The following is a 9102-nucleotide window of genomic DNA, read 5'->3' as shown; positions in this document are numbered from 1 at the left end:
AAGTACACACGTAAATGGTGTACTAATGTTTAGAATGTGAGAATTGTGGCATGGGCATGGGAGGTAGGAGCCGTCATGTTGTCACACAGGGCTACACCTCGAAATTTTAATATTTTGTCCGACGTGCTGTATAAAAAGCTAGTGCTGGTATGTTTTGAGAGTGCACCATACAATATAACAGAGCATCATTTTTAGTCTAAAGAGAACTATATAAAAAAGGCATATGAATCTAAAACGTTGTTTGCAGAAATGAGGTTATATTATTTACATTGAAAAGGTACATTATTTCTGAATAATGTGTAAGCACTCACGTAGTTATGAAAAAGGAAATATCACTTGAAAGACAAAGCTGCATGCATAATGTATGTCTGGTAATCTCACATCTTTTAATCCAGTCTGGAGGAATTTTTCATTTTTCTGTATTTTTCCTATTTCTATGCCTATTTTTAGTGGCAATTTTTATTGGGGGTCATTTTTCAAGTGATTCCACTATGCTGCATTTCCTAACAGAAATCAATGGATAAATGATTCCTATATAAAGAAATAATAACCTGGTGACTAAATTGCATACGTTCCATTTATATTTAAACTGTGTAATATTCTTGTTGACTAGCTGTGTATTAAAGTGGAGTTTCATTTGTCTGTAGTGTAAGTGTTAATCAAAAGCACTCCCACATACCAAATGTGTGCTGTCTTGATTGGCATTTTTTGTTAATCAACCTCACAGATGGTAGTTTATCACTGGCATTCCTATTCGACAAACAAAGTAATAATCTTTAAATACCTTTAGTAACTAGCATCAGAAACATGGTTTGAGTTTTTTTTTTTTTTTTTCTTTTACTAAAAAATGTACAATTTTGTTTTTATATTACAGGTATTAAGATGTGGTTTATAGTTTTCACAGCATTATCTACAGCCAATATTGCTTTTCCATGTTTAATGTATAATGAACACATTCAGTTCGTACACACATTTATGGTAATGAACTGTCCCTTACATGACTGAATAATTTGTTATGAAAAAGAAATGTTGAAATTCAGTTTCTATTCCATTGGACAAGACAGCAGACTGCTGATAGTGGGCAGTGTAATATTCAAGACTGCACAATCTAATGTTGTTGCACAAGGAACAGTTTCAAACGTTTTAACTATATGGGTGTTTCAGGAGTTTACTGCAGATATCCATCCCATTAAGGGATGGTCACATATCCTTCTGGAACAATTATAAAACAGCTTGCAGAGTTGTCATTTTGAATTAATGGTCCATCATCCAGTTGGCAGTATTATTAACACAATAGAAAATACCCAAGATGGAGGAAACCTCTGGTTGACCAAGGGAATGGTCTGTATCAACCAAGTGTTCAGTTCACATATACAATAGAATCAGTAAATTAGTTGTGAATTAAGAACAAATCCAAAGTTTTGAATAACAGTGCATGGATCTCTGGATCATATTGAGTCTACTCACTGAAGTAGTCAGAGTTTGAAAATAAATGTTAAACAAAGCACTATAACTTTTCCTGTGTATTTAAATATTTAAGTATTTAAATATTCTAAAACATCCCACTGAAATGAGAAGATGCATGTACAACAATGCACTTTTACCTAAACTGCTATAATGGAAGATGTTCCAATAAATAGGAATTTTTGCCTACTGGTTGACACTGGTGGAAAATAGGGAGTTCTACTAGTATTACAAACACCAAATCGTTTTGAAATGGGTGGTCTGAAAATATATGGGTTAGGTTACATAGGTTAGGTTAACTTTGATTTGAAATATATGAAATATAGAACTAAATTAACTGTCATTTTTTATTTAACAGCATATTAAAAAGACAGTTTTCTTCAGAACCTGTTTTAACACTAAGACCGCAGAGATTTCAGACTACATACAACCGCCGCACCTGTAAAATGTACAGTTTAATTTTAAAATTCGATATGAAAATGAAAAACAAACAATCGGTTACAACTTAATATTTTTATTTATGAACATCATACATAACATTTTCAGAGCAGAAATACCGTATTTATATTAAACATTCAAACATTTTCTTATTTTTTTCAAAAAGAGAACATATACATAAACATGAAAAACATAAAACAAAAAACATAAAACATCCAGTTGTATTCTAATGTTAACAATGTTTTTGTTAATGTTTTGCAACTTTTTTGTTTACAAAAATACAGAGCCAATTTATTATGAATAATACGAGTAGTACTTGTTTTTCTAGTCCAAGCTAATTTATAGTTGAGCAACTTTTCTTCAATAAAGGCTTCCAGATTCCATTCCATTTTGAAAAAGTACAAGAAAAAAAAAAAACTCAGTTTTAGTCTTCAGGATACAGAAGGTATTTCAGTAAATCAGAGGGTGCTGTAGTTTGTTGTTTGGTGCCTAAGCACTCTTGGGAGATCTTGCCAAGGAACAATGTGTTGAAAATACCACTTTTGTCAGAAAGACCATTTTGGCTTATAGTTCACAAATAAAAGGATAAAAGAACCCTGGCTGAAAAAAAGTAGGCCCAAAACACAAAACCCCAGAAGGACCATAGTGAGCTGATTAGGATAGCAGTGGGGAATGGACATATTCAGGAGAGTGCCTTGTGAGAGGCTTGTGAGTGTGCAAATTACTCCTTATGGAGGACAAATCTGTTTAATAACTTGTGGAACTCAAACTTTGGTGTATTTCCTTTAGCATTACGATTATTTAGCTTTTTATCTTGCCTTAGTCATAGATAGTTGGTGTTAAAATGCCTGAAACAAAAGTATTACTAGGGGGAATATGACTGTATATTATCAAAATAACCGTAGCATATAATGGCACTAGTAAAACTGGTCTGCACCTCGAATTTGCTAAATGTTATGCACCTAATTTTTCAATGTACTACTGTCCTTCACAGGTATTAGTTACGGTTTTATTTCAGGCCCTGACCCTGGCCTTTAATTACTGAGAGTAAAGTGTGACTTGAACCATATTTGAATCAATCTACTGTATCTGCTTATGTGAGCCAACTCAGAGTAATATCTAATCAAAATGTATTAGAAATATGAATGACTCACTGACCCCGCAGGGGCTGCATCCAGCTAATCTTCAGGGTGAAGTTTTTTTTTCTTTGTATGTAATGGAGTTTAGCTGCAGGACAACTGAAAGAAATCTTTGATATCAAGACCTTTATACTGTAATTGAGTAACAACAGCTGTTTTTGTTCTTGTTTTCTTTCTGTGGTAGGTGCTGGAAACACAGTTTTCAGTGCAGCGTATTATTAAACAGCTGAAAGCTGGAAACTAAGGGTTGTCTGGATCCTCCAGAACTGGTTGATTGCTTCACCAATCCAGTATAATTTTTCCCTGATGACAAGCAATGCTTGCAGGTAATGAGAGTTGCATGAATTAAATCACATATGACTGCCTTTATGATGGTGCTGGTGTGATGATGAGACTTCAAAGGATTCTGAGTTCCGTCAATCTGCTGCTATTGATTTTTGTTTCTTGACAGTGATGTTTCATGAAAACTATTTTATACATCAAAAAAGGAGGAGAGCTCTGCCTAAATGGCACATTTCAGTCCAGAAACAATTGAATATTTTTTGTTCAAGGCTTTCTATCAGCTTTTAAGTCTTGCATTAAACTGCATGTCACACAGTACCTAAATTGAAATACTGATAAGATGAAATACTTATGACAAGACACACTACAGATGTATTCCTTATGTCGTTCCAATATGGGGATAAATATCACATCTACAAGACCCATTAAATGAGTGGGGAACTGTTAGATTACATGTCCTACTAATCTGAAATCACATTTTCAAAACAGGTAATAGTATAAAACATAAGGAATCTAAATACTTTAAATGTGAACTTTTTATCTTGAAGTTTCAATAAATCAGACAAATAAATCAGTTTAACAAATCTTATCTTGAGAAGCATGGTACATGCAGCTCTTTTACACTTGCCTTAATGTTTTGGTTATAAAATAACCACACTTCATAGTAAATCTGCATTTTTTTTTCCTGCTCTGCCTCTCTACCACTTTATCCCTGACTTGTTTCAAAAGCTGCGTGGTCTTCATGGTTTCTTTGTTGGATCACTATCTGAGTTGCAGCTTGAAAGTCTTTATATACCTGAGGAAAATTATCTACAAGTGAAACCACTTTGAGTACACACAGACTGAAACCATTTCACTAATTTTGTGATCTTTCAAGCAAATCATTTGCACCTGAGCTGATTTAGGGCTGCAGTAGCAAAGGGGTTGAATAATTATGCAACTGAGATTAATCTGTTTTTCTCTGTAAATCTTACTTATTTATATTCTATAAGCATTTTTTAACTTTATCAAATGTGGAGTAGTTTGTGTAGATTCTAGCCAAATGTCTTATTATGGTCACAGAGCGAGTTATACAGTATTGTTTATGACAGCAGTCTATTTTTGAAGGATCCGATTCAACCACTGTCCAGCAGCCTGTTCCAAAGGTTCACCACCCCTTATATGAAAAAGCTCCTTCTCCCCTCGGTTCGGAATATGCCATTCTTCAGCTTTCACACGTGGCCCCTGGTTCTGTTCTCTGTGAAAAATAATTCTCAGCAGTTACTTTGTTAAACCTCTTGACAATTTTAAATATCTCTATTAACTCTCTTACTTAAATATTAAATACATTGTACAAACAATTGCCTGATGAGTAAACGGTACATTTTAAATAAATAATTAAATCATTAAGGCAGTGAAAGAGTTAAACCCAGCCCATTACTGAATGACAGCACATTTCTACATTTATATAGGAGACTCCAATAAATGAAAGAAGGTACATCTTAAGTGTGCAAGTACCGTTGAGTTACTACTATACATATTTTGACAGAAAAACAAAACAAAACAAAAACGGCCAAGCATTTTGGAAAGTAACTGAAAACACTCATTTTATCTAGTATAAAAAAGCCCCGAAAAGAGCTGAATTACGTAAAACTCAAAAATAGCTAAAACTAAGCACAGACTTTGTTATTGTCTATGTAATAGATCTTGGGTAGAGTATATTTCAGGTCTGAAACCCATGATTAAGGAAACAAAATGTACTTACCTGTGTGGGACTTGTTGTTTGGGGTCTGGGTCCCAGGTTATGCTCCTGCACTGTTTCTATTTGTCGACTAATAAAACATCAGCCACCTGGTTGAAACGTATCTCCTGTGTCATCACTTCCTGCTTACTTCGCTCACATGTTCATAAAGTTCATTTAGAGAGCGTGTACTAGAATAGAGATTTTCTTTCATCAAGCAGAAAAAAGATCGAATACATAAATTAATACTGTTTTAACATATTTTCCGGCAGACCTGGTGTAGTTTGAAACAGTTCACTGAAAGCAGGTTTACTTAAGTAGATAACAGTGCTATCCACATATAAAATTATATCAATCAGGTCAGAGGGACTAAGCATAAGGCACATTTACATTTACTGTTCTGCTACAATTTAAGTGCTGCTGTAAATTGGTTTCATCTATACTCACAAACCTTCAGGGTTTGCATGTACAGTAATGGGCATGGCTTTGCTTTATAGGACTGGTGTCACACTTCAAAGATTTTGATTAACAGTTAGGAACACAAAAAAAAATAAAAAATACTAATGGTAGTGTAACAGGGTGTGAATGGTCACTGGATTAAAAGTCAGGAACATGCCTCACAGGTGTGCAGGTTTTATTCAAACATAATTGCAGTTCATGAATTTGTGATTGCAGTTACGCATTGCCGCCAACAGTGCGGAGTGAAGCAGGTACAAAAACATTCAAAGCAAGGAAAATGAACATACAGCTAATAAATAAAAAGTGCCGTCAATACTGCTAGTGCTACCTTCACTACAAGGAGGGTCCCGCTACAGTCTGTGCACTACACCCTTGCTATACTTTGGGAGGATTTCTAAAATTACGTAAACTAACTAATATTGAACAATAAATAGTTCTGGTTGCTCACACAGTAACTGCTTCATTGCACCGATTGTCAGGGTTCACAAACACTTCCTGATTTGTAGTTTTGTTCTCCTGTGCATAAGGTTTTGCTGGCTGCCTGCCAGCAGGTTGCTTCTCTCTGCAACGGTTTAGGCTGGGCAAAGCCTTTAATGACCTGTGTCACAGCACGCACCTGTCAGCATAGCATGCAACCCACTCTATAGCATAGCCTCTTCTTATGACTGGTCAGGTGCTCTTCAGGGTCTGTCCCTCAGCCAATCAGGGACTTTCGATCCGCCAAGCTCCCGACTGAGCCTCCCTGCTCAATCGGTTGCTTGGCAATGCGTCTCCGTCATATGATTCTACGTGCCTTCTACATCTTCTTCAAAACTGTCAGATCAAATGAATTATGTCACTCAAGCTCAGCTTGGAGAGCGTTCCTTCAGAGAGCATCTATACCAGGGGTGTCAAACTTATTTTGTTTGGCGGGCCTGTTCCGATACGCTTGCGCTTGGTAGGGCCAAGTGACAGTTATAAAAATACAAAGACGGACCAAAAACCTCACAATTATTGTATTTAACAAAAAATATTATACATTGCATATTTACATTCCCCTAAGCACATATTGATAAGTTTACTCACCGTCACCTCTTAGATCACGTGTGCAAACATGCCTCCAGCGAGTTCCTTTGCATGAGCACACAAATTGTCATGTTGCTGTGATTGCTGTCAATTGCCGACCACATGGGTGAGACTGCAGTGCGTCAGCTGATTCGAGTTATGACACCAGTGATACCAGAAAAAAGGTTTTCAGTTCTGTAGTGACAAGTGTCATAATGTCTTTATCCATGAAGAGAAAGGTAGAACAAGAGTGCTGTGTGTTTCAAGAGAAATGGAGAAATGTGTATTTCTTTGTGACATGAATGGAACGCCAGTGTGCTTAATTTGTAAGCAACATGTGTCTGTTGTGAAATAATAGCTAAACTGCTCTGAAGAAAGTTTATGAGTCATGGGAGCATAATTGCTCGAATTCACAGAAGGCAAGGAAGAATCAGTGTTCTGAATAATGGCTAAAATCATCTTCTGAGGAAGGGCCCTGCAGTCTGTCCTACAAGAGACTAAACCAATAAACGGGATACTGCATTAATTTGAAAACTGGTCTTTGTTTCCACGTAACTGCATGAAACAGACGGACGCATAGCCAGCAGCTGGACCTAAGGTTATACAGAAGAGTTGCAGTGAGAACACTTCTATGAATTACATAACTTTTCAATTGCAATGCATGATCTGAACTGAGTTAGGTCTGATCAGTGGAACTGATATAACAAAGAAAATGTTGCAAGACGATTGGAAATCAACCAGCTGATCTCCATTTGAAAATAAGTATTTGTGTATTGTGAGCCGACGTAATGCAATGCGTACTTCAGGCAGGGTGCCTTCTCCTTTCATTGGAACTTCAGATCCAGAGAGCTGCAGTGTTCATCGACACAGATTGACTTCTTTATATGGAAATTGACAGGTGTTCAAGATATCTAATATTAACTATGTTATGACTTGAGAAAGTAACTGTAGTAAATGCTATCAAGTTAGAAGATAAACTGTTCTAATAATAGAATATAATTTCCTGTTTTAGAGTCGTGTAAGAAATGTATTTTGTTTGTGAAATATGCAACTCAAAGGAGTTGCCTCGTAAATGCAGAGAATTTGATCATTGCCCCCATCTCTGAGTTAATTTGAATATATAATCAACAGAGGTTGATAACATATTAGTTTGGTACTTCACGTCTAAACTAAATTAACACAGGAAAACCAATTTGCTAAATTAGGTACTGGAATGTTGGATTCTGTTCTGAATGGGAAGTTGAATTAATTCTCATGCATATTGACATGATCGATTACGAGAAACAGGTATTGAAAATACTAATGCAAAGAAGACACTTTGTGTGATGAGCCATATTTAGTATTACTATATTAACCATGTATGGTAATGATGTTGTGGTCGTTGTAATCGTTTGACTATGGAATCAATTAACTGTACACTATTGACACATATATCTAACCAATAGTCTTTCCTTTCTGTAATATTAGATTAATCCACTACATTTTGGAGACCCCGGCTGGGAGATCATAGACTGAAATTAGCTGGATTCCATTGACAGTAATTCAGAAATAATTTCTTAAACACACATTCAGAATTATAAAAATGAAATGGCACTATTCTAAAACTCGACACAGTGGCCTGCTTGCCTCTGTGGAGCTGCTGCCTTTGTGTGTGAGCTGTAATAGGAAATAGAGTTTACTGCTGTGCACATTAAATCAGCTGCAAGCAGATTTTGGTTGAAAGTAATTAGATAGAATTATTTTGCTGGTACTGCTTTGAATAACAATGGCACTGTTGTTTTGTGAATTTGAATGTTTAGTCCAAAGAGTAACAGAGGATGAAGTCCCTGTTTGCATTGAAAGTGTACTGGATGTTGACTTTAAGTGTGACATTAAACAAACGCCGTCTCAAATTGGTAAAAAGGAGATCCTGGTTTCTGAGCAGCAGTTAATTATGCCCGAATCAGTGAAATGGTAATTCAGGAGAGAGACGAGTTAAAATTTAAATATATATATATCAGTGGTCTGTGGAAAAAATGCTTTGGAAAATAAGTCTGACACATTGGTAAGTCAGAGCGATAGTCTGCAAAAGACATTGTGTACTGTGATAGAAGAATAGCAGTCTTTTCGAGATCAGCTTGCTTTGCTAAACAGAGTGCAAGCAATGAGAAGCAGCTGTGTTAAACAGACTGACCCACTGCGGTCAAAAGACATACAGGAAAGGGGGAATGATTTTCAATCTCCCTGCCTTGCAGCACCTTTCAATCAAATACCTTAATTCCCAGTAAATGGGGATCTTTCGCTCTCAGCCAAGGAGACGTTTTTGCATCACAGAGAGAACTATCCTGGCAGATGCATGACAGGCCGCGGCGAAATTGAGTCCAGCTCAGGCATTCTTCCTCTCACCTCAGACTACCTCTCATAGAGAAGGGGATCCAAGCTTAGATTGGTAACAAGTGAGAGAGTTGGCTAGAAACATTGAAATGTTTGTTCCCTCAAATCTCCATTGTAACATAACAACGTACACTAAAGATTTGAATTTTGCCCTGCAGTTTATGCCAAAAAATACAGAGCTTG

This window comes from Polyodon spathula, chromosome 1 (assembly GCF_017654505.1).
Source record: "Polyodon spathula isolate WHYD16114869_AA chromosome 1, ASM1765450v1, whole genome shotgun sequence".
NCBI classification, from domain to species: domain Eukaryota; kingdom Metazoa; phylum Chordata; class Actinopteri; order Acipenseriformes; family Polyodontidae; genus Polyodon; species Polyodon spathula.
Note: the sequence above shows the minus strand (reverse complement) of the source record.